The 27,650-nt window shown below is 35.3% G+C and overlaps 1 protein-coding gene across 1 annotated transcript in view; it reads left to right on the forward strand.

The window, feature by feature from the left end:
- CDH9 (cadherin 9) overlaps positions 1-27,650 on the forward strand; it is a 131,179-nt gene that overhangs the window by 21,035 nt on the left and 82,494 nt on the right. The gene's annotated exons all lie outside the window — the stretch shown is intronic.

Raw genomic sequence — 27,650 nt, forward strand, 5'->3', positions numbered from 1 at the left:
AAAGACAAATCATAACTTCTAAAAGAATCCAAAAAATGCTATTAATTTTGTCAATATTTTGTCGTTAATAACGACCCATGGGTTAGAACTATTTTGCACTATTTTTCTCTCTTAACTTTAGGTAGATATAAAAATATTTAATTTCTGTATATTTAAAGTGTGGTTAAGGAAAACCTATATACATCTGAGAAATGTCTTATTCATAATATGTGAAAACTAAATGTATTTAGTTCTTCCTTTATTTTTTTTAAGTTTTTACTTAAATTCTAGTTAGTTAACATACAGCATAATATTTGTTTCAAGAGTAGAATTTAGTGATTCATCACTTACATATGACACTCAGTTTTAGCTCTTCCATTAAGTAAATAGAAACTTAAATCTGTTAGAATGGCTTTCTATTTGGAGGTTCCCCTTACTTATAAAAAATACCATTTGCAGCATATAGATTGATCCAATGATTTTTGGAGAAATATAATGGGTCTTAAACTTTCTTTTAAAAATGAATAGAAATTAGAATTAATATCTTTTAGCTTTTACTAGAACCAATTCCGGCCTCTATGATGAAAATCAAAGATAATATAATCCCTCTCTCTCACATACACAAACCATAATTGGAAAAGAGCAGCTGTGTTAGGAAATAGGCCTGAAGTCGAAAAGGTGGCATGGGTTCAATAATGAATCTCGGGAAAAATCAGAGAGGGATTTGAGCCTGATGTAGGTAGCAGCATCAGAGGCTCCTTTAACAATATAAACCTGAATCACAATCTTGGGCTCTGAAATTAGGTCATCTGGTTTCCTATTCCAATGCTGTCACATTCTCTCATCCTAAAGAGGTAGTTTGATTCTACCGAGCCTGAGTTTCTTTATCTGTATGAGCAACCCATGATAGTTTTCCCTGTATGTCCATTTGTGAAGCTCAATGAAATATACTTGAAAAGTATATATTAGTCAACTTGAAGCTTGTCATATTGGAAAAGAAAAGACGAAAGAGAAACATTAATGATAAAACTTGAGAACACGCTGGCGCCTGAAACTCCAAGTGATGTGAATACAAACCTTTAAAAACCTCCCAGGGTTATTTTTAAGTGAATAAGTGTATCTTTTCTGTCTGCTAATTAAGACACAAGGTGTTCTTTGAAACTTTCTGTCTGCTTCCTTACTTTTTCTCTCAATCTCACCAAAATTTCATACATAAAAAGTTATAATACCCTAAGTTTTAGGTTCTTAAAAGGATTTTTAACAGTTGGCTGAAGAAAACAATTTCATTTCCTGGATAATTTCCACATTGGATTTAAGTTACTCTTGAATATAAAATTACTACTTAGGAGAAAATTATGTGGCCAATTACACTAAATTTCTTCCCCAAACGGATGGAACCAAATCCTCAGATTTAAAATAAACCATTGACGAATTAAAAGTTCACAAATAAGATAAACTTTAAGTAAGCATTCTTGTAAGATGAATAGCATATAGGTTTTTAAGTATATTGGCCAAATGGGCTCTCCTGAATTAATGGCCAACTGTAAAATTCACAATGTTTGAATTTTTTAAAATGTAAATCTTATAATTGCGTTCACATTGTGGCATTTTGTGATGAGTGATGTATTTTTTCATCAAATGACAATCTCTCTCACCTTCCTCCCTCTGCTCAACTACTAGTACTGTCCATTGATTCCAGTAGTGCGTCATAGAAATGATTTGTGAATGTATGGCCGAAACCCACACTTGATACTGCATCAATGTTCTGGAAAAAACAAGATGAAGTTTACTAGTAGTAGGTACTCATGCTGGTACTGTCTACTAGAGATTTATTGAGATGTTACTATATTAATTTCTGAGGATAGATGCAGTTGAGGAAAAAAAAGTAAACTGCTTGAAATCTGTAAAATGTAGAAATATTAAAGGGCAGATTACCTAATAAAATTTACATAAAGTGTTAGTAATACATTGTATCTGTCATTATCTATCTCTGCCTATTTATCTACATTAGATCTGATGGTGATAGTGATGATGATGGTGGTGGTGGTGCTGGTAGTGGTCTCATTACATCAGGATGACAAAACCATGAACAAAAAATGATTATTCATTGAATTATTACCAGGAGATTATGACATATCGAATAGTCTGAGTCACAGTGTTGTTGACACAGGTGACCCTTATATGCTTAATACACAGAATCCTATTAGCAAAAGACAGCTGTGTCAAGTGTTTGGCAGATAATACGGTTATAATGTTATGCAACGAAAACATTAATTAAATAATTCTATGAATCATTAATGTCCATGTAACCAGATCTTACAATTTAGAATTTATATTTAGTAATAGACACCTTCCTAGGAGGCAATATTTGAAGATCTGTTTTTGGTTTTGGTGAATGCATTTCATATTTCTGATGCTTAATGTTGCTATTTAAGCAGCAAACATATGTTCCTTTCACAAATATATAGAAAAAAATAAAAATAAAGTAGTCTTATCATGTCACAAATTTAAATGGTTTTTCTGCAGAGAAGGATGCATAGCATGAGGTGTAAGGAACTTCAATAAAGCCTAATTTTAGGAGGTTGACTTTGATGCACTTTTGCTCATTAGTTTTCTGTTACAGCAAAGAAAATACGTCCTAATGAAGATTAGCAGTGAGAGCATGATTATTTAATGTGAAAATAATACTCTCCCTTGGGAATGCAGTGGGTTATAGAGATAATTCAGTCCTTTATTAACCTCTTTGGTTATGCAGGATTTCTCAGTAAATTTTAAGCATTTTTAACTTTACAGTCCTTAAAAAATTAGATTCAATTATGTGCAATATGTGTAAAGTGAAAGATGTCATGTTCAAATTATTGAAATAGTGGCTACAAGTTAGGTATTCCTCTTTTTTCTTTTTTTTGTACTTTGCTTATTTATCTATTTATTTATTTCAAGTTTTTATTTAAATTCCAGTTAACATATAGTGTTTCGGGAGAAGAATTTAGTGATTCATCACTTACAGGTAACATCGAGAGCTCCAGTTGGTAGTCCATTAGACACCATCTCATAGGCATAGACTGAATGCATTGAATCTTTTAAAACTTGGTCCATTATTCCTCCGCCAAATCAGATCATAGTAATATGCAAACCTCTGGTACATTATAAGCCTGGTTAATTTTTACTGTAAAACACTTTTGACTCACAAGTTCTTATTTGTTGAAAAATCTCAGGAAAGTTGGGATAGCTGAGAGTAGCATATGGAAATAAAATAAAAATAAATCAATGAAATAAAGCAAAGGTCTTTGTATGAACAAACAATAATTATGTCCCATAAGATCGGAGTATAATTGATTCAACACCTTGCATGTGAAGTTGGGGCAGTGGGGTGGGAACTAAGCCCATTCTTCAAAAATTTTCCTTATAAGTTTATATGTATAATATATGTATTATATATACACACATATATATACACACACATTCTGATAAATCCTATCAGTGCCAATATCACCACTGTTTTGATATATTGTTTTAATTTCAATCTCTTGATTTGTTCAGTAAAAGAAATAGATGATGTTAATTACTTTATTATCAATATTCATACTGCCTTATTTGGATTACAGCACAGTAGTATATCATGGGTACTAGAGCCAGACTCCCCATGTATAATATCAACTACCACTGGAAAAGCCCAATCTCTCACCCCAAAAAAGGAAAAGCTCAATGCCCAAAGGATCACAGAGAACACAGTTGCTGTCAAAGTTAAGTTAGTTAACTTCCTGTAATAAGGCATATGGCCCATCATGGGGAAATTGGAAGTATTTGGTCAGAGAAAGTTAGGATAGGCTTACTATAGAATTTGGGAATATGCTGGGGCATCTGGGAAATACTTATAAAAGCAGAGATCAGCACTTGATTGGGTAATATTGGGAAATCAGGACAAGTCTATGGATTTTTATATAAGAACGTGGAAAAATAGTTTGAAGTTGTCTTTGATAAAGTAGTAACCAAGAAAGAAGGATATTTGGTTATTGTGGGGATACCTAGTGCCTCTGCTTTTGCCTTATTCTTTCATAGCTATTGAGTGAGTTCATTTGGTGATGATATTCTGTTAAATTGTTGGTGTTCAGCAGGGGAAACCATAGCTTAGTTCTTAGTCACCAGGCCAGGTCCCAGCAGTCAGCTCTCACAGCTGATTTTTATTTTCTCTCCCATCACCTAATGGATGTTTACCTTGGACAATTTATGTAAACACTGTGAACTTTTATATTTTTTTATGTATAAAATGGGAATGCTAGTGCCTTCATCAAGTAGATTCTGAGTGTGATTTAAGTGATTCATGTGATTTAAGATATATGCATGAGACGTAAAGGCCTAGGGTGTGCAGGAAGTTTCCAACAAAAAAAAATTTCTTTTTCTCTCCCGTGATATATCCATCACAGGTTGGCTTGAGGGGATGTGGGGAAGCCCCTTCTGTCTTTATTTTGGGTCGTAGGCTGGGAAGTCTTACCATATTGGGTATGGCAAAGATCATGGCAGGATCATGCAGCACTTTATAAACCTTCTTAGAGCATACATAACACCCACCCAAACTCCACTGGCCAAATAGCCACAGGAAGCTTAAAGATGAAGGTGAAACAATTCCAGTGGGCTAGGAAGAGAAAGACTTAGGCTGTCTCAAAATAATGAATGATTGCCAAGGCTGTGAGGCACCTAGAACAGTGCCTGGTCCATAACAGGTACTTAACACACACTAGCTGGGACAATAGTGAACGACTGTTATGTTATTATCATGTCCAGTTTCCTTCCTGCCATAAGATTTAATGATAATTTTTTTATTATATGTTCATTTATTTTCAGATGAATTTTCTAGATGATATAAACACTGGATTTTTGGGGTGCCTGGGTGGCTTAATTGGTTTAAATTTTTTTTTTTTTTTTTTTATTTATGATAGTCACAGAGAGAGAGAGAGAGAGAGAGAGAGAGAGGCAGAGACACAGGCAGAGGGAGAAGCAGGCTCCATGCACCGGGAGCCCGATGTGGGATTCGATCCTGGGTCTCCAGGATCGCGCCCTAGGCCAAAGGCAGGCGCCAAACCGCTGCGCCACCTAGGGATCCCTTTTTTTTTTTTTTTTTTTAATTTTTTTTTTTTTTTTTTTGCTTAATTGGTTTAGTGTCCAATTCTTGATTTCAGATCAGGTCATGATCTCAGGATGGTGAGATGGAGCTTTGCCTCGGGTTCTGCTCTGGGCATGAAGCCTGCTTAAGATTCTCTTCCTTTCCCTCTGCTTGCCTGCCCCCCACCCGTATGCACCCTACCCCTGCTCGCACACCCTCTCTCTCACTAAATGCTGGATTTTTAATAACAGTATCTGACAATAACACATTAAGGAAAAGTTTTGTAGCTGTGTTGTGCTTGAATAGGTGATTGGCAAAGGTAAACATGCTTATAGATTTTTACACTAAAATATTTTTAAACTTTAGTTAGAGAGTATTTGAAATCTGAAACCTAGGAATACTTCATGGTTGTTGCTGGTTTCACTTTTTATTTTTCTTTTTTGGTCTGTTTAGATTTTATTTGACTGGTAAAATTAAATAATCTGTAGATCCATTTTGAAGTTGCCAAATGGTACAACAGACTCATGTTATGCTGTGACTGTGTATCACTAATTGAAAACATTACCATGGTGATTGCTATAGTAACATTTAAATTGGCATCAGCGCCAAGAAATCTTTACTATCGATCTGATAGAGCTCATTTCACAGTACATTTCAGGAACATAAATGGAATTTTGCTGGTGTTTTTTCATATAGGCTGAGGAAAAAAATTGTGTGTTTTAAAAATAAAAATATATATTTAAAAATAAAACATATACATCTTTTAAAAATAAATATATATGTTTTAAAATAAAAAATAGACTTTTAGAGAATGCTTAAATGCAAATGGTCATGATTTATATATGATTTTATATTTTAATACCCACGTAGCTCATATAATTTTCTTTCACATTACATTATTTTTCAAGATTGAATTCTAAAGAAATGTACTATATGTAACTCAGTATACTGATTATTCAGTATTTAACTTAATTAAATTATTTAGTCAACATATTTTTCAATCTTCTGCTCTTCACTGTGAAAGATGATAAACTATATGGATGAAAAAAATATTCTTATTTTGAATCCTATTCAGAAGTCAAAAATCACAAAGGAGATAGTCATAAGTAATTTAAAGATATCTAACTTTAATTGAGCATGTTTCTAAACTTTTAAGAGAATTAGCAGCAATTCCATGAGCATTATTATTAGTATTATAACTCTGTTTTAAAGTAAGTAATAGATATAGAGAGGTGTAGTGTCTTACCAAAAGTTATATAACAACCTTCGAAAACAATTCCAAGTCTATGATCTCAAAAATGCTTCCTGTTAACCCTGTGTCCTTAATATTAAGGACTCAGTGATGCTGAAGCACAGAAAAAAATCATTTACTTTTACCAGATAAAGTCAAGAAAATATTACAAAATTGATAATAAACCTTTATATTTAATAGGCACTGTGTGAGTTTCCTAGGGCTGCTGTCACAGAATACAGCAAACTGGATGGGTTCAAACAAATGAAATGTATTCTCTTACAGCAATGGAGGCTATACATATGAATCAAGGTGTTGGCAGGCCTATACCTCGTCCACTGAGTCTAGTAGAGGATACTTCTTTATTTTTTCCAGCCTCTGATAGCTTCGTTTATGCTAGCCTAACTCCAGTCTCTACCTCCTCCTTTGCATGGTCCTCTTCTCTCTATATTTGCATCTCTTCTTATAAGGACACCATTGGATAAAGATCCATTAATTCAGGATGATGTCATCTTAACTTGATAACATCTTCAAAGACCTCATTTCCAATTAAGTTCATATTCATAGGTACTAGGTGTGAGGAGTTGAATATATCCTTTTGGCAAAAACAAACCTGGAGCAAGCATTCTCATTTGTTATTGAAGCAATTATCAGAACCCTTGTCTAAGGGCACCTGGGTGGCTCAGTGGGTTAAACATCGACCTTCAGATTCTCGGGTCCTGGGATACACCTTCACATTGGGCTCTCTGCTCAGCGGGGAGCCTGTTCTCCCTCTCCCTCTGCTGCTCCCGCCCTGCTTGTATTATTCTCTCTCTCTCTCTCTCTCTCTGTCAAATAATTAATAAATAAATAAAACCTTAAAAAAAAATAACTCTTGTCCAAAAATTTCTTTCTCTTTCCAAACACATCATAAGATTGCCCTTCTCCCCTACCTCTGAATTTAGACATAACTGTGGGATTTGCTTTGCCCACTGAAATATGGGTGTGTTTCTTTTTTGTGTGGAAGACCTAAGGGCCAACATGAGATAGTCCATGTTTCCTCTCTCTTCTCTTGGCAATCATGGCAATAGAATGTCCCTTGCCTTGGATTCCTAATAATAAGATTTATCACAACCTCCCAGGACAACAACAGTGGTTATATATCCTGAGCAAGAATAAGCATTTGTTTCTAAAGCCACTGTGATTCTGAAAGTTTTCTGTTACTACGGCATAGTATGACAGGTGCATAAATATCTACTAGAAGTGATATGCTGTCCTAAAAACAACGGATTATAAAATTTGTAACACTGACTTAAGGCCTGACTATCCAACTGTAAAGAAAGCCTAATCAGAAGTTCAAAAGGTGGAAATCCATTTCCTACAAGAGTATAATATTTGTGATAACTCGGATGGCAGGTCCTGGGCCCAGTGAACTTGTAGCCCTAAGGGAAAATGTGTGAAATCAGAGTAATGGAAGAACGTATTTGTCAGTATGGCTGTATTGTCAAATACTACTAAAAAAGAGATAAATTCATAGAACTATTGTCAGTTTGTTGGCAAAAAAAAATGTAATGAAATGCAAATGACATGAATAGGTGACTGAGAGACTGAGAGGAAGAGACGACTTTTTCAATGCTCATTGTTAAAAGAGAAATAATAGTTTGGTGTGAAAATGGATGATTGAAACTTTTGTAGCAAAAAGCATATCAAGAGAATGGCCACTGTGGCTATTTTAAAATTTCTGAATGGATTATATCAGCAAGATTAAGGATCTAGTTAAGTGTTTGGTTCTCAGTAAATCCTTATACTTGGATAATTGGTCTCATATCAAAGACATTGAAGCTAAAATTCACCCAGTAAAGCCAAATAAGAGCAAGAAACCTATAATCAAGTAGGTATAGCAAGATCTGTGGTAGAGTGGTATAAAAAACATTAAATACAGTAAATCAAAAAAGTGCATTTAATATTTCCATGGAGTGACTCTTGCCAAATGAAACAGACTAGAGCCGAATAGAAAAAGATTTAGTCTTTAAGAACTGTCCTGCCAAAGAAGCCATCCCAGTTGAGACCAAAAAATTCTGGGTCTCATTAACATTAAGATGATTCTGGGACCATCAACTTGCATGGACGTAAGCTGGCTAAAAAATGTGTTCAACAACAACAACAACAAAAAATGTGTTTAACTTGCAAAGAGTGATACTATCTATCCACTGCGTTCTTCAGCAGTGGTCAAGGAGGTCAACAAATGTGAAGTAATTCCAGAAGGTGAAGGGGCACAAAGAATAATAGATGAGGACACCCTTCGTAAGGAGTAAAATTGAAGAATAAAGTCTAAGTATAGCTTAATTCTGCACTGCCAGGATAGCAGGACATGCAAGCAGGATTTCAAAATTGCCATAACTTTCTGAAGAAACTCTGCCGTGCTTATGCTGCCTCTGGGTCACACACCATTTTTTGGTTCATAGGTTTCTGGTCATGAAAGGCCTCATGTAGATTTGATATAGAAACTACTGCATGTTGTATTTCTTCCGGACTCCCTCAGTTGTAACTTGATGACATGTCTGGATGTGACTTGTGAGTTGTAGCTGCACATTTTTCTCCAAGAGGAAGAACTGGACCTTGTATTTCATAATGGAGGCTGGAATTGTCATAATCACCTTTGTTATTTTCTAAATATTCCTTTTATTAAAGATTTTATTTATTTGTTCATGAGAGACAAATAGAGAGAGAGAGAGAGAGAGAGAGAGAGGCAGAGACACAGGCAGAAGGAGAAGCAGGCTCCATGCAGGGAGCCCGATGTGGGACTCGATCCCAGATCCTGGGATCACGCCCTGAGCCAAAGGCAGACACTCAATCACTGACCCACCCAGGAGTCCCTATATTCTAAATATTTCTAACGTCTAACTGTCTGGTAGGAAGGTACCTCATCAGTTCCTTTGGCGTTAGACAAAGTGACCTATTTGGTCCATGAAAAGGGAGTGTAATGGATATGTGCAAATTCTGGGTGGAGATGTTAAAAGACTGAATGCCAATTGCAAAGTTATTTTTTTCCTGCCTCCTTTGGCCTGAAAATTCTGATAAAAATGACGTAGAAAAATCAACAAAACTAAAAGTTGGCCTATGGAATGGGAGAGGGATATTTGCAGATGACAAAGCTGACAAACAGCTAGTATCCAAAATCTATAAAGAACTTACACAACTGAACACCGAAATAACCCCAAATAACCCAGTTAAAAATGCTCAGAAGACATGAATAGACTTTTCTCCAAAGAAGACCTATAGATGACCAACAGATGCATGAAAAGATGCTCAACATGAGTCATCATCAGGGAAATGCAAATAAAAACCTACAATGAGATACCACCTCACACCTGTCAGAATGGCAAAAAAAAAACATGCAAAAAAACAAAAAACAAAACAAAACAAACAAACAAAAAAAACAAGAAGCAAGTATTGGTATGGATGCGGAAAAAAAAATAGAATTCTTGTACACTGTTGGTGGGAATGCAAACTAGTGCAGCCACTGTGGAAAACAGTGTGGTGGTTTCTCAAAAAATTAAAAATAAAGCTACCCTATGATCCAGTAATCATATTACTGAGTATTTACTCAAATGCAAAAACTGATTTGAAGGGACGTGTGCACACTTATGTTTATTGCATCTTTATTTACGATAGCCAAATTATGGAAACAGCCCGAGTGTCCATGGATAGATGAAGGAATACAGAAGCCGTGGTATATAAACACAATGGAATATTATTTGGCCATAAAGAAAAAGAAAGAAATCTTGTCATTTGCAACAACATGATGGACCTAGAGAGTATACTGCTAGGTGAAATAAACCAGTCAGAGAAAGACAAATATCATGCCACTTCACTCATATGTGGAATTTAAAAAACAGAACAAATGAGCCCAGAAAAATAAAAAAAAATAAAGACAGAGAGAGACAAGAAAAGCCAGACTCTTAACTATAGAGAGAGAAAAAAAAAACAAAACAAAACAAAACATAGTTGTGAGAGGGGATGTGGGTGGGGAAATGAGTTAAATGGGTGAAGAGGATTAAGAGTCAACTTATTTTGATGAGCATTGAGTAATATATAGAATTGTTGGATCACTACAATGTATACCTGAAACTAATTTAACACTGTATGTTAATGATGCTAGAATTAAAATTAAAAAAAAAAGAATTTCTGTCTTAAATGACTGAGTTGCTAATGGAATCTTAAAAAAAAGATGAAGTAGAACATTTTTACCGCTGACTTCTGATAATCATGCTAAGTGTAGGAAACAGAGTATTTTAATATACTGTTATCATTGCATTAACTACCCCATTCAAACTAGCGTATCCAGAGTATTCTATTTAGTTTATGTGTATCAACTAATTTAAATCCGTACACCATAGAAACCACAATAATACAGCACGCACAGCCAGGAAACTGGAGAACCCATGGTAAACTAACAGGATTAAGATCATCTGGCTAGGACTTGTGGAGCTGTGATTTGAAACTTGAGCTCCTCCAAGTTCCAGAGTTCATATGCTCAAACAACAAGCTGCAGTAGTTTGAATCTTAAAATTTGAACAGTTTTCCAGGGCACCTTCATGGAAGAGAGAAATAAAGACACGGCTAAGAACATTTGCAAATTAATTTGTCACTGAGGAAGCTTGTAGTGTGTTCTAGGAATGAAAAAGTTAGACGATTTGGCCATTTGAATATTTAGAGATTATTTGAATAATTCAGGTAAAGGAAGATTGTTACTCATAAAAGCATTGCAATATACTCATTACATAGAGAAGATTATAGTTTCAGTCCAGTGGGAAATGTCCAGCCCTCATATTTTTGATCACTTGGCTTGATGTTACTATATTTTACTCTTCTTTCCTTTCTGGCCTATAAGAACCTCTCACCCCCAGTCTGTCTTCTCCTCATATCTGCCCCTCTCTTACCCTCCTCAGACACAACTAAAGCAAGCCAGGCACTCCTTTGCCATGGTACCTTTCTTTGCTTTTACTCTGGCAGAAAATATTTTGCCCACATAACTACTTGTATAGCTCCCCTTATTTTAAATTTTTACTGAAATTAACACCTCCCCAGAGAGGCCAATGTGGAATTTCACTTTCCTCCCCTTTCCTAGCTCCTATGTTCAGACCCCACCATATTGCTCTATTATTTCTCAATGGTAGGGAGTATCTTCTCTCTACTGTTTTCACATTTATTATGTTTATTAGGTAGTGTTCATCTTTTCCTGCTTGAATATAAGTTACATAAGGGCAAGAGTCTTCACATGTTTTGTTTGTATCTCAAACATCTAAAGCTTGTGTCTGGCAACAGCAGGCATTAAATAGATATTAAAAAAAAAAAAAAAAAACTGGATGGCTCACTTCTAACAGAGTAAAAAGTTGATTCAGACCGTATATATAATCTTACGTGTTTCCCTAGAACCAGTCTGAGATTTGGTGATTGACTTAATATTGCGCTTCTAAGGAGAAAACTATAACACAAAGGGAATAAAACAGGAGACAGAAAGAGAAAACACACTGACATAGTCTCAGATGGAGTGTACTCTTGCCTGATCCACAAGAGAGAAGGCTCTGGGCCTAAAATAGATTAGAGAGTTGACCCACCTTGAGGCAAAGGATCTGCCCTATTTGTACCTCATTGTCATTGATCACAGCAGTGAGCGGAGTCACTTCCCTAGATTGGTGCTCCTTAGCAGTCCAGAAAATGTCTTAGAAGAGGTTAGGTATAACCAGTTAGGAGCCAAACCCAACAACTGGTGAGTAGACTGGCCCAGTAAATGGAATCTCTGTGGAACACAATAGTGTCTACCACAGAATCTAGATTAACACTTAGAATAAACTGTGGCTGTATTTATGCCTTAAAAATGCTGAATGTAATAGTTTACAATGACCCTCTCCAATCTCATTTATAGTTTCCTAGGCAAATGCATATTGTTTTATTGCACATTAATAGAGTATAATTATTTAATGACCTGAATCAATAGTTTCAGTCTGAAGGAAAGGAAGACTATAATTATATTAATTATATATTATGAACCTACTGTATTTCAGATTCTTTTTATACTCATAAATTTAATCATTTTATCTCCTTATAAGGTAAGCCTATGATTTCCATCCCAGATACAATGAAAATAAAACTTAGGTAAATGTGCCTGAGCTCATTAAGAGAGTGACAAACTCAGAATATTAATCTATATGTCCTCCCTCTAGGTTTAGTGTTCATTTGCTCTTCTGCCTACATCTATGTCATTGTAAAATTATGTATTTTTTCAAAATTTAAGTCCCTTTTATTTTGAAACTAGTCTTAAAGAATCTTAACATAGAATTTATATATTTAAACTGAGAAATATTACACCAACAGTTGTACTAGTTTCTAGCTGAAATTTAGCGAGGTATCTGTGACTTAGTCATCAGCAGAAATTAAATATAATACTAAGTACCCTGTACGTTCATTGTCTTTCCTTGACACTATGGTACTAGTCAGATCTGCTGCTGGGTCTTGTTATTCATTGCATTAATTAAGAAGACCTATATATTATTTTACCAAAATCAGTTTGTAAGAATAATTTCATAGCTCTATTTCAATAGAAGTTGATTTCCTTTTTTAATACTTGCATCCTGTATCATAATTCATGCTTTAAAAACATTATTCTGTCAGATTGACAAGATGTTCATGAAACAAAAAGACTAAAACTCCTTTTAAAAATCTATGAGACTCTGTTGACGGTTTGAAATATTTAAAATATTTAATTTAAAAATTTTAAGATATTGAATATTTAAAATATTAACTTATCTATATCTCCACTGTGGAAATCATTATAAATGTTTGGATATTCGTGTTGTAATTGCCAATCCAGAGCTATTTAATTTCCCTTCCTCTCAATAGTACTGTCAAGCACATCAAGCATATCCTACCACCAAACACATGGTCTTCATTTTCCCCCTATCCACTCTAAGACCTAAGCAGGCCAACAGTTTTGCCTGAATTATTGGATTCTGGACCTATGTCAAGAAAGCTCTGTCAAATCAAATACATTTTGAAATATGGACAAGTTTTTAGTACTATGCACTCTTTCTTAAATGAGAAATACTTGGTGTAGGCTGAAGGCATGTGAAGCACTCATTAACTTGTATCTAACAGACTCTAATGTTCATTTCTATCACTGGAAGCTGATGTGAAACCACAGGCAGGAAATTCACTTATACCTTTCTCTACTAATTAATAATTTGAGATATAAATTTAAGTTTTTCTTTCATTTTCCTGATAGATTAAATATTATTATAAAAATCTAGAGATCCCTGGGTGGTGCAGCGGTTTGGCGCCTGCCTTTGGCCCAGGGCGCGATCCTGGAGACCCGGGATCGAATCCCACGTCGGGCTCTCGGTGCATGGAGCCTGCTTCTCCCTCTGCCTGTGTCTCTGCCTCTCTCTCTCTCTCTGTATGACTATCATAAATAAATTTAAAAAATTAAAAAAAAATCTAGATGTGAGATATATATGATATTTACACATAGATTTATATGAGACATAAATATATGAATTATATGATATATATGGTACAGATATATATGACATGGATGTACCTGGAGGGTATCATACTAAGTGAAATAAGTCTGAAAGACAACTTTCTGTGTGATTTCTTGCTGTGTGATTTCACTTATATGTGGAATGTAAGAAACAAAACAAACAACAACAACAGCAACAACCAAAGCCAGTAAGAAGAGACTCATAGATACAGAGAAGAAATAAAAAATGTTTTCAGTAATCTCTCCAGAGGTGTGTCATAAATAAACTCCTGTGATATATGTATAGTCCTAGAATGTAAACTCCTCAAGGAATCTGCTATTCTGTTCCTCGAGAAAAATGCCTAGAAGAGTTGGCATTTTGTATATATTTGGTAAAAAAAATTAGTATGTAGATCTTTCTGATGCCTTCATGTCATTCTATTCCATGTAAGCTGCATGATTTACTTCTCCTTTCCCTACTCTTAGACGTTTAGTTCATTTCCAACTTTTTTGCAGTGTTACTGTCAAGACACTTTCAGGAAACAGATGATGTACTCGGTGATGGGGAGGGGTTTAATAGAGGGTGTGGGCAGGCTTAAAGGAACGAACCAGGGGTATTGCCATAATTCACAACAGCATAATACTGTTACCCCTCCTGGACCTAAAGGGGCATGGTGCTGGAGTAGACACTACTTCAGAGGGAGTACCCGTTATTCTGACAAAGCACCAGCTGTCTGGAAGGGGCTATGGCTCCTTGTTAGAGAAAAGTAACCCGCTCTCAGGGGTGCATGTGGAGGAGCTTACTTCCCCCTCCTTCTCCCCTTCATCTCCTGTCTATGTCTCACGTCAGCTAAATTCAAACAAGGACCAGTGAGCGCACTGGTATAGTTCCTAGAAATGTATCTCCTGCTGTACTGAGCAAGATAAGAACTGAGAATAGATCCGAAGGTGCAAACAAAATGTCCAGAACATCTAATAATAAATAATATTTTGATAAACATGCCTAAACCCAAACCTCTCTTTCAAATGCCTAATTTCTTAAGAAACTTTCCTAGAATCTGAATTACTTAGTCAAACACTGAACCATTGTAAGGCTTTGATGCTTTTTGACAAAGTACTTTCAACAAAATGTTATGCGTTTTACTTTTCCCACTAATAACATTCTTTTTTTATACCAAGAACTATGCCCATGCTGCAGCCCCTTAACAGCGCTGAATACTATTCTTGTTTTTTTTGTGTGTGTGTGTGTTCAGAATTGTAGCTTTCATTGTTAACTATTAAGCCATGTAATCTTAAACCTTAATCATAAGGTTTATAATTATAACCTTAATTACAAAATCTGCATTTTCTTATTTTCCATTGAAATTGAAACTGCATTCCTTTTTTTTTTTTTTTTTTAAGACTCTTTTTATTTTTAAGTAATCTCTACACCCAATGTGGGGCTCAAACTCACAACCCTGAGATCAAGACTTGTACGCTCCACCAACTGGGCCAGCCAGGCACCCCAAATCCGCATTCTTATTTTTGCACTTCTTGTGGAATTTTAACCACTCTCATATCTTTAATAACCATAGAACAGACTGATGAAATTCAATCTTCTGTCAGTTCTGACAATTCCTTAAATTCTAGACTTAAATGTCCAAATGCATTTGGGTTATTGCCACTTGAATAGTGAGTAAGGCATGTTCTAAATCAAAACCTGATTCCCTACTCCCACATACCACCTGAATTTCTCCAGTGCCTCTCATTAGCAAATGGCACCTCTAATCTGATGTTCAAACCAAAGTCTTGGATTCATTCCTACCTCCTCCACGTCCATTAACTTCATCCCAATGACAACATTCTCTTATCAGTATTATTTTAATCACGTCACCATTTTCTCTGTCCCCTTTCTTGCCTTATAAAGTCCATTTTTCATATGCGAGTCCGAGTTACCCATTTAATGCTATGTCAGGATCCTCCTCTGCCACACACCCTTATGGGAATTTAATATCATGATGGTTAAGACTCCCTGTAAGACTCTAGAAGTCTGCTTCTAGAACCTCATAGTTTATAACTATCCCCTTGTTCACTCAGCTTTAGATACTCACATCCTTTCTATGACCTGAAGGCTTCTTGGCATGAATATGCTTTCCTCTCCTGCCCCTTGCATGCTAAGTTTGCATTTTATTAGTCCCTTCCCCACTGAAATCCTCATATATCGGCTTTCTGCTCAAATGCCACCATAATCTATTTTTACCCATACTGTTATAAAGTACTTTAGTTTCTTGCTCATGTTAATCCAGTTTTGCCCACTGAGAGCTTTTTTTGTTCTGTGAGCCTTTGACATATCTCTGTTAATGTGATGCTTGTTTTTTGTGTGTTTCTTAAGCACTCCTTTACTTTCAGGCCTTGCAAGATGCTCCTGGATCATCTTGTGTGTTTCCTGCTCCAGTGCTAAAATCAGCTATTTCCTCCAAGGAGCCCTAGTTTCTTTAATTGGAAAATTATATTAGAAACCAAGATCTAGGCGGTAGGGGAGCTGACTGGTAGTGAGTGGCATTGCTGCTTGGCCATCTCAGCTGATAGAACAAGGATGAATTTCATTGGGATTAAATTAATGGGAGTGGAAGAGGTAGGAATGAATCCAGGCTTTATGATATAGCCATCCATAAATATATCAAAGTATATGAGTTTTCATTAAATGCCTCCAACTGTAATCCATCATCACATGAATTATGTCGTTCTCCTCCTTTTGCTCATCTGTAAATTCCCATAACAACAATAAGAAACCTGACTCCCAATATCTCCATCGATTTATCTAATTATTCAGTCTCAATACCCATGTCGAGCAGCATGAGAATTGTTAACTGTATCTTAGGGAGAAATAGCTTTATTAACTGGAATGCAGTGCATGTGTGCAACCACCTTCCGTTTAATCTTAGAGACTCCGGTCACTTCTTTTTTTTTTTTTTTTAAGATTTGATTTATTTATTCATGAGAGACACACACACACAGAGAGAGAGAGAGAGAGAGAGAGAGAGAGAGAGGCAGAGACACAGGCAGAGGGAGAAGCAGGCTCCATGCAGGGAGCCTGATGCGGGACTTGATCCCGGGTCTCCAGGATCACGCCCTGGGCTGAAGGCAGGCACTAAACCACTGAGCCACCCAGAGATCCAGTCACTTTATTGAAGTCAACACCTTTTCCTCCCCTTACATTCACTGAAGTCATTTCAAACATTTGTAATAAGTTAAATTCTCTTGTCACAGTCTGCATTCCATCTTGGGGCTCCAGCACCCAACTTCAAAGTGATTTCCTCCTATTTGCATGCATTACAGTTCACTCTATGTTGTGAAGCTGTGTGGGTTTTTGACAAATGTGTAATATCTTACAGAATTCACTGCTCAGAAGTTCCTCTGCTCACCAATTCATCCCCACCCCACTACCCCTCCTCCCAACCCAAACCACTGGCAACTGCTCATCGTTTTGCTGTCCTCATGATACAGGAACTCTGGGTTCTTGCTCACAAGGTCAAAGAATGAGTCTTGTGGACAAAAGAGAGTGAGTAAAAGAATCGAAGTTTATTAAGTGAGGATACTGAGAAAGCTCACAGGACTGAGAGGGATCCCGACAGCGTTGCCACTCAGGGCTTGTAGGGTCTTTTCTTGAAATCTAACCAGGAACCTAAATCCTTTTAACATTATCTATTGACATCACCATTGAGTAAGGACTAGTGATAACACCTTCAATGGCTTACTTCCCTTTTACGGTCAGGTAATTCTTTGTTGGTTACAAGTAGCTGTTATAACAAGATCCCACATCTGGCACCTGGAACAGATGAATTTTGGTTTATCTCTGGTTTTCTTTCATCTTCACATTTTTGGGATTTTTGTGATCCTGATTTCTTGGCCCCCTGCCTATCCCTGCCTAGCCGCATTTGTCCCTAACTCACTCACAACTTTGCCTATTCCAAAATATCTTATACATAGTTTGAATTGATCTGTATATAGCCTTTTCCGGCTCGATTCTCTCACTTAGCACTATTTATTTAAGTTTCCTTCCCCCCCCCTTTTTTTGGTGCTTGATAGTTCATTTTATCTCTGATCAATTTTCTAGCTAGCAAATATAGCACAATTTGTTTATCCACTCCCCTATGTATTGTACCACTCTCAACCTGCCCATAACCAATATTGTAAATGGACCAGGCCCTGTGATTCTTATGATAAAAAGGCGCCCTAAGCAGTAACCATCTGGAAACTCTTAAAAGAAAAAAAAAGGAAAGAAAAGAAAGAAAGAAAGAAAGAAAGAAAGAAAGAAAGAAAGAAAGAAAGAAAGAAGAAAGAAAGAAAGAAAGAAAGAAAGAAAGAAAGAAAGAAAGAAAGAAAGAAAGAAAGAAAAGAAAGAAAGAAAGAAAAAGAAAGAGAGAGAAAAGGTTTAGTCCTTGCCACTCCTGTAATGCACAAGGGATACCTGGGCACACACCTGGTGGGGAGGAGGAAAAGGTGGATGGGGTGGAAGAAAGTAGAGCCACTGAGGTTCTGCATTTATTGTGGTTGACAGCGAGGGCCCAGGGTTTCTCAGGGTCACAGTTTATTGGTGAATTTAAAATATAATATCAGGAATTTAAAGCTCTTCAAGAGAAAACAAGCAGCCTAAATGATCAGTTATCTAAATCAAACATCATCTCTAAAACAAAGGATCCTCAGAGGAGTGTGAGGGTTCATCCTGTTCCTTATCTAGTCATGTGACTGGCAATGTCATTATTTGAGATAACCATAGTTGCGATGGATATTCACATATTTCCTTACCAAAAGAAAGAAAGAAAAAAAAATAGAAAGGAAGAGACAGAGAGAAGGAAGGAAGGAAGGAAGGAAGGAAGGAAGGAAGGAAGGAAGGAAGGAAGGAAGGAAGGAAGGAAGGAAGGAAGGAAAAAAAGGAAAACTGTCAGGGCTTACACTACAATTTATTCATCTCCACCCTCCCACTCCCCTGGTTTTTAGAGATTATGAATAAAATTTTTATAAACATTGATGTGACAGTTTTGGTACAGACATTATTTTTCAGTCAATTAGGTATATGCCTGGAAGCATGATTCCTGGAATATATAGTAAAAAGTATGTTTAGCTCCACAAAAGACTTTTTCCCAGTGCCTGTATTCTAGTGCATTGCTACTAGCAATGAAAGGGAGTCCTTTTGCTCCACATCCATATCACTTTTCCATTAAGAGTTTTGTAAGAAAAAAAAAATAAAAGAGTTTTTTAAGAGCCTCTGGTTGTTTCATTTTGCAGTTTTCTAATGATAAAGGATTTTGAGAGGCTTTGTTTTTCTTTTTTCTTGTGTTGTGTTATGCTCATTTAAAATTGGTATTAACCCTTTGGTGAGGTGTCTTTTCAGACTTTTTGCTCATTTTAATTGAGTTGTTTGTATTTGTATTATTGAGTTTTGCATGTTTTTCTGTATATCTTAAGTATAAATTATTTCACAGATATGTATTTGGTGCAGATTTTGTTTCAGTTGATGCCATGTCTTTTTTTTTTTTTTTTTTTTCTCTTAATGGTGTTTTTCACAGAGCAAGTATATTCATTTGAATAAAGCCCATCTTAGCGGGCTTTTCTTTCATCAGTTATACTTTTCACGCTGTACCTAAAACTCATTGCTAAATCTGAAGTCACTAAGAGTTTCTTCTCCATTCAAGAAATTTTGCAATTTTTTACATATGTGCTGATGATCCATTCTGAGTAAATCTGTGTATAAAGTATATGTTCTGTATCTAGATTCATTTAAAGATTTTTCCAGTTGGATGTCCAGCCTTCTGGCAAAATTGGTTGAGAAAGTTATATTTTCTCCATATTTTAAAAAGATTTTATTTATTTATTCATGAGAGACACACGGAGAGAGAGAGGAGAGAGAGAGAGGCAGAGACACAGGCAGAGGGAGGAAGCAGGCTCCATGCAGGGAGCCCTGATGTGGGACTCGATCCTGGGTCTCCAGGATCAGGCCCTGAGCTAAAGGCAGCCATCCAGGGATCCCCACCTTTTCTCCATTGAATTGACTTTTGCCCTGTTATCAAATATTAGTTCGCTAAATTTTCATGGATTGAATTCTGTACTCTCTATTCTATTCAATTGATATCAGTGTCTATCCTTTTGCCAAAACCATGCGGTCTTGATCAATATCAATTATAGTAAGTTTTGAAATCATTTGCCAGTTTATTGGTTTGTTGTTGATGGTGATGATTTGTCTCCTCTATCATTTCTATAAGGTAAAGTACTTTGTTTAACTCATTGCTGTGTCCTCAGTGCCTAGAACAATCTTTGTAAATGGCATGATTTTTATCAATTTTGTTTGGACAATGAATGGATACATGTCCATAATTCATTTGTACTTCTTTTTAGATACTTCTATAAGTTCTCTATATTGTTACTGGTCTTGAAGAAAATTTCTTATATATTAGTGTTATTCACTTATTCTCCATAAAAATTGTTGTCTTTTTTTCTCCTTTTGTCATGTATTTAAGAAATTCACCAGACTGTGAGAAGCATGAGACTTGAGTTCTCCTCTATATCCTATACTAGCTTAATTGCTCTTTCCCATATAAAGTCCTTTCTTCATCTGATTTCCTACATTTTCATGGACTCTGTATTGTGCTCTGTGAGGTGTTATTATTTTGTTTGTGTGTGTGTTTTGCCTTCAGGTGAAAGTGTTATGTGTGATAAGATGGTGTGCATTCCCATAGGCTTTATTATAGCCCAATTTCATGCTGTGTATCATTTTCCCATATCAACTTTTAAATTTTTAATCGAGTTGCTAATATTTAAGAACACATTGACTAAAAATGTCACTATTGTTTATGATACTATCAAATTCTACCTGTCTCTCCCACACCAATAATACCTCATTAGCCAACATTTTTAAACAAGTCTTGAATGTGGACTGCTCTCACTTAACAGCCATTTTTTCCCTCTCTGACACTAACTAAAATGATTTACTTGTAAGGCAGATCTCCAAATTAAAATATATACACAAGATAATACTCCCTAAATTGTTTCATTTCCTCCCCCATCCTATTAGATTACAGGGGTGCATATGCTGAATAGATATAATAGGATTGGGGCAAACTCCAAAGGTTTATCTTTGTAGAAGAAGATTATTCAAAAGTTTTGAACCTCTGGATCCCCATTCAGGGGACCAATACTGGGTAAAACTTGCTTGTCAATTTCTTTTTCATTGAAATTTGATGGATTTTTCACATATAGAGAATCGTCATTCATTACTAATGTTCCTACTCTAGTTTCACTCTCGTTATAGATTGTGGTTACTTTTCTCAGATTCTGGAAATAGGTTGTTTACATCTCCTTATATAATTCTATATATTTTATATTTGTCTTTATATTCTATTATGTACAATTTTATTATTTTTATTTTGATAGGACACTGGCAAAACCTGATTCAAGAGTTTCTCTTCTGATACCAGTCTATACGGCAAATTTTTTAACAACCTAAAGCTAAATATTAAAAGCTGAGAGTTTACTTAATGTCAACTATTCAGAAATCCTTATGCAAACCTGCAGTTCATATTTCTTCCATCAATTTCTGTTTTTCTTGAGATCATTATATAAATTTATTAGGTAAGGGTAAAATCCTAAATTGCAATGTGACAATAATTGAATATGAGGTTTGTTGAAAAAATCAATAAATGATTTTAGAGACCTTAAATATATATTGAGGGGATCCCTGGGTGGCTCAGCAGTTTAGCGCCTGCCTTTGGCCCAGGGCCCAATCCTGGGTTCTCCGGATCGAGTCCCGCATCGGGCTCCCGGAGTGGAGTCTGCATCTCCCTCTGCCTGTGTCTCTGCCTCTCTCTCTCTCTCTCTCTCTCTCTATCATGAATAAATAAATAAAATCTTTAAAAAATAAATAAATATATATTGAATAAATAAAACAAACCAATAATCCAATTATATATGCATATGATTCATATTATAAAGAAATTCATATTTATAATCAGTGTAAGAATCATCAATTACTATGAAAAATAGTTATTTTAAAACGTATATCCCTAAATAGTTCCTTGATTATGTAAGACTCATAATTTTAATGTCTATTCAAATTCATATAATTTGTTCTATATGTTTCCCTAACTAAGCTGTCAGATTTGTCTCTCCAAATGATATTAAAAAAATAAAAAAACCCACAATAGTATTATGTAATGATTACTGGCCAAGGAATCAAACAATATGAAGATGACTTTTGCCCACACCATTAAGTAACTGGGTAATCAGAATCAGCTTTTTTCATCTCTCCAATCTTCATATATCTTACCTGGAAAAAGATGTAAATTATATGACCACATCCACATTTTTTAAAAAGATAAATAGGTTAATGTATATGGAAGTACTTTGTTGATTACAAATAGTAATAAAATACTAAAATTATCATATATACTTGTATTATATGTACATTTCATCTGAGAAACTGCTTAAAAAACAAGGTTGGAATTATGAAAATACTTTATCTGAGTTTATACTATAGGGATAAGAAATAATGATATAATCTTAAGTTCATATGTGGATTTTATATGCTGAACATCCTACTTAATTACAATAACGCACATTTTTTTGGATTCACAAATAGCCAGCAGCCATTTTTCTCAAATTCAATTGAAATATAATTATTGGAAGCAAGAGAATAATAATAAAACAATTTTCAGTTTTTAAAGTTAACAAGATTCAAGTGAATTCCCTGATTACAAAATCAAAGTTAAAGCGAATTTAAAATATTGTACTTTAAAATGCATCTGATGGTATTTATTTATCAACAAAAATATGATTAAAATGCAGAACATTTAAGGCTGATAGAGATAATTAAGCATAGAAAATTTAGTAATCAGCTTGTTGCTATTGAATAAATAAAGGAATGGGAAGAATTTTTAATAAACCCCATGAGATAAGAATTACTAACTTTAAAACAAAATGCAATAAAAAACCTTTTATAATGTGTACTTTTGTCTAAAAGCAGAGGACTGTACTGGTGTTAAATTGGCCACTGGAGGGGTACACTAATATTTTCTAAATGTGAAAGAATTATGCCAAAATTTATGAGGAAAATAAAGAATATATTTAGTGAAAGGGATTCAAGTTTAAACGGTCTATAATTTATACCAATCATGTACTGAAGCTCATACTTAAGCCCACGTTATGCACATTTTTATGCATATTACTCTTATTTTGGAAATACAGATTGTAGTTCATTTGTTAGGAAAAAACACACTAGAGTTCTTTCAAAGGCACATTTCCTCCCAGTTCAGCTCTTTCTGTATCTCTATTCGCTTGTTTATGCAATGGGCCATTAAGGCAATCTCATTGGTGATCCCAGACTCAAACTAAGGATTATCCACTTAAGCATGAGTCGATTAACTAATTTCATAAATACATACTAAGTACCTACTGTATATCAATAACTATTTTATGCAGAACACAGTGATTTACAAAATATCTCAATACCGTATAAGTCACACCATAACTGAAGGAAGCAGTCAATAAACATGTAATTCACTAAATGAAAGACATCATTAAAATCATGGTGGATAATATGTAGGAAATAAATGGATAGTATAAAAGAAATCAATAGAGACCAAAATAGGATAAGCTATTTTTGAAAAAGTTGTTAAAGAAGACTCTTCAAGAAAGCAGAATATGATAGAGAGACTGAAAACAATAAGACCATTCCAGGTCAGATTGTGACTAAAGACCCTGAATTGGGTCTTGGTTAAAGCACATGAAGGAAGGCCCAGGTGGGTGCATATGGAGTGATATTACTTAGTAGCAGTACAATTAATATCAGGAACATTGACATCAGTCCAACAGAGTTCAAATCCCGGATGTCTCCCATCTTTCCCACAGGTGACTACCACCTTGTGATATTAACAGATTACTTCAACAAGCAAAGCCTTAGTTTACTCTTTTGTCTAATGTTTTCATACCTTCCTTGCAGTATTTCTTTTTTTTAAGATTTTATTTATTCATGAAAGACACAGAGAAAGAGAGACAGACAGACAGAGACAGACAGACAGAGACAGAGACACAGGCAGAGGGAGAAGCAGGCTCCATGCAGGGAGCCCGATGCGGGACTTGATCCCGGGTCTCCAGGATCACGCCCTGGGCCAAATGCAGGCACTAAACCGCTGAGCCACCCAGGGATCCCCCCTTGTAGTATTTCTGTGATGGGAGTTCAGGATAGTGTCTAGAACACAGAACGTACGTTAGAATAAGTGTTGGTTGCCAGTATCACAGATGTTAGGCCATTTCTGGAGCAGTGGAGCCCAATTCAAGGGCATACCTTGATTTATTTCTCAATTATTCTGTCTCTACTTACATAAACTTGGGCAAGTCATTTAACCTCTCTGTGCCTCAGTTTTCTTATCATCATAAGAGGCACTATAGAAAAACCCATCTTAAAGAGTTGTCATAAATATATAAATTAAACTAAATTATATTAGTAGGACAGTGAGTCATTTTGCTTCCTATGATTAATATGCTGAAATGTCATTAGTAAGTAGAATAAAAATGACCACAAATAAGAAAAAAATTGATTCTTCATTTTTCTTTTTTTTTTAATTTTTTATTTTTTTGATTCTTCATTTTTCTAATAGATCATCTTTTCTCTGCTATAAGCAACACTCCCCAAAATGGCACAATAGTCTACTCAGGTCACAAACTAATAATCCAGAAGTTACATTTTATTTGTCTTTTTTTTTTCCACCTTCCATAATTAACACATGAGACAGTAGTATATACTTTTCTTGACATATTCATATGTGGATTGTATTCACATCCTAGGTCCATTTCCCAAGAGTGGATCCTGAGGCGAGTATTTGTGTACAAGTTATTGGTTAATAAGTTGCTCGCAGGTCAGGAAGTGAGAGGGAGCATGGGAAAGCAGTATAGAAGCAAGAATCCAAACAGGTTATGATTTTTTGAGGTTGCAGCCTCAGCATGATTCTGTGGGGGAACTCTGGAATGTAAATAAAGTGTGGATTTCCATACTTCTGCACCTGTTAGACAATGGCTCAGGGATTTCATGGGAGATGACTGTAAACTTGTAGGCACTTTAAGCCCCCTGTGCATGTGAGCAAACTGGCTCCAGTAGCCCAGGGAAGTCCTCCAAAGAGAGTTGCAGTGTAGGCCATTAGAGGCGAAAGCATGCAAAACTTATAGCGCATGTAATGTGTGCGCGCATATTAAAGAATGAAAGAGACCCTGAGCCCAGTATCAATGTCCACTGCGGACCACTTCTCTATAGGCCATTGCCATCTGTCTCTTGATTAGAGAGATAGACTCTAACTGACCTCCCTCCTTAACCAGATCTCTTGTCTACCCTCCAGCTTATTTTCCACTCTGCAGTCAAATTGATCTTTTCTAACTATTTAGTGTCCATATTTTCCAACTGATATCCATTGCACTGAAAATGAATGCAGATTTTTTTCCTCTAGCTTATAAAGACCTACAGGATCCTGGCTTCATCTACTACAAGTGGATTTTTCTGCTTAAAGGCTTCCACCCAGAGTGGGCATTGGAATTAGAACAGACCACAGGAAATAAAGAACGCTCTCCAATTTCTCTTGCAAGAGTGGTCAGTAAGGATAATGATTAGAAGACATCTCCCAGTGGGGGGAAAGAAACAGGTGACCAGTGTGGTCTACTAAGGAGTTTGTTGCATTTTATCAAAGTGAGATACCAGCTGTTCTTGAGATTCTCCAGTTGCCTATTTTCCCACACTACACCATCACTGTTTCACCAAAATGCAGGGCATGTTCTGTGCTCACGGCTCTAGAGGGTTCGTTGCTTTTGCACTTTTTCTAAGCACTTTTTGGCATTGTAGTTTTCTGATACTTATTTCAGAGCCTTACATTTGTTTGTGGTTCGATTTACAGGATTATAAATAGCCACATAAAATTTGATAAAAGGTAAGATTCACCTGAGATTTCAGAGTCAAAAACTAATATGATTTTGATTTCTCTCATTTTGGAACGTGTGGATTTGGGACCATTTATGTGTATTTGGTTAAGTAAGAATTTTTTTAAATAATAGGTATAAAAATTAGATTACATACATGCTGACAGAGCCAATAGCTCTGGACCATAGCAAGCATCCACACTATTATCTGCCAACCACCATTCTCTATCTGATATATATATATATATATATATTTATATATGGCTATAGTGGAAACAGCAATGGTTGATGATGATGATGACATTAACATTTGGAAAATTTGAATGTTAGGACTACACTGACTACTTATATTATCTTTTGTAAGACATATTGTTTAAGGCTGTGTGTCTAAAAATTAGTTCCTAAATACTTACTACTTGTACATTGGTCAGATGACTTAAAATTCATCCCACCTCAATTTTCTTGTAGGTATATGTTCTTGTATAAATAAAATAAAGTCCTTGTGATACAAATAGCTATTACTTTGTATTGATTAAAGTTCAACATAAAATTAATAACTACTTTGTGAGTCAGGTATTAATTATTCTCCTTTTATAGGAAAAAGTAGTTTGAGACCAAGTAAATATCCCCAAATCTCACAGGTAATAAGGGATAAAGCCAAGCTAGAAGCATGTGTTTGACCTTTATGCCTTGATAACAACAGACTCCAGAGATGTGTGGTCGGTCCAGTGTTGGGCATCTGGCCTAAGCCAGGTAAATTAAAGTCCATTCCCAGAATTTTTCAAACTCAGATTAGAAAATACTATCAGTAGTTTTCTGGATCGGAAGATGTTAAACCTGAACTTTATATATTTCTATATCCCACCAGGTTGAGGAGGCTTAGTTGAGAGCAAGAGAAGAGAGAGGAGTGAGCGAGAGAGAATAGTACTAAACAGCCGAGCCCCTAATTCTTGTTTTTATGAGCAGGAAAGGCCCAGTTGCCTCTTTGTGCCTTTCATTCCTTTCTTTCTACATGTCACTTGATTTTATAATCCAATGAATTCTTTTTTTGCCTATACTAGTTTGAGATGGGTTTCTATTGCTTACCAAAATCATTATCGTCACCAGCAGCATTATTATAATTTTACATCTTCTGAATGAAATGTTTCACAAATAAAACCAATTTTTTAATTAATAAATTAATTCTGGAATACCAAATGAATTACCATATTTGCTTTTTTTACTTCAAGAAAAATCAACTTACCATCTTGACTGAGAGACATTATTTGCAGCAAAATTCTGCATCAAGTTATCCCATAGCTGAGACCCCATATGTAATTTTAAACTCATACCAAATTTATGTTCTCATTTTTCCTATTATTTTAGGAAATAAATGTTTGGGTTTTTTTAAATTATAGGGTAAAAATGTTTCCATTTGGAGCATACTTTCTTCAGACTCCAACAAATTTGATTAACTTACTAAACTGTTAGAAAAAAATATAGCTATCAATCATAAAGGATCAACATAGTATGGTGCTAGGTATTGTAAGACACAATCCAAAGTACATTTGGTATAATTTAATTTGCCATGAGGGAAAATCTTATCATGTTACAGAAGAACACGGAAGAGGAAGAGAGGAAGAGGAGGAATGAGGGAGGAGGAAGATTTGGAGGAAGAGAAGAAATATTGTAAACGTTAATAAAATGTGCAGAAAGAACAATGTAATTTAAAATATATAAGCTCATATATATGTATAATTAACAAATATACTAATCTTAAAGACTTTAGGAACACTCAATATAATCTTTGGTATATTGTAGGATTTAATTTTTTTCAAATACTTAGTATTTTAAATTATAAATATGTTCTTATTTATAGGCTTCAATATAGTGATGTTAAAGTCAACTGTTAATTTTGTTTAATT

Source organism: Canis lupus, chromosome 4 (genome assembly GCF_011100685.1).
Source record: "Canis lupus familiaris isolate Mischka breed German Shepherd chromosome 4, alternate assembly UU_Cfam_GSD_1.0, whole genome shotgun sequence".
Lineage (NCBI taxonomy): Eukaryota > Metazoa > Chordata > Mammalia > Carnivora > Canidae > Canis > Canis lupus.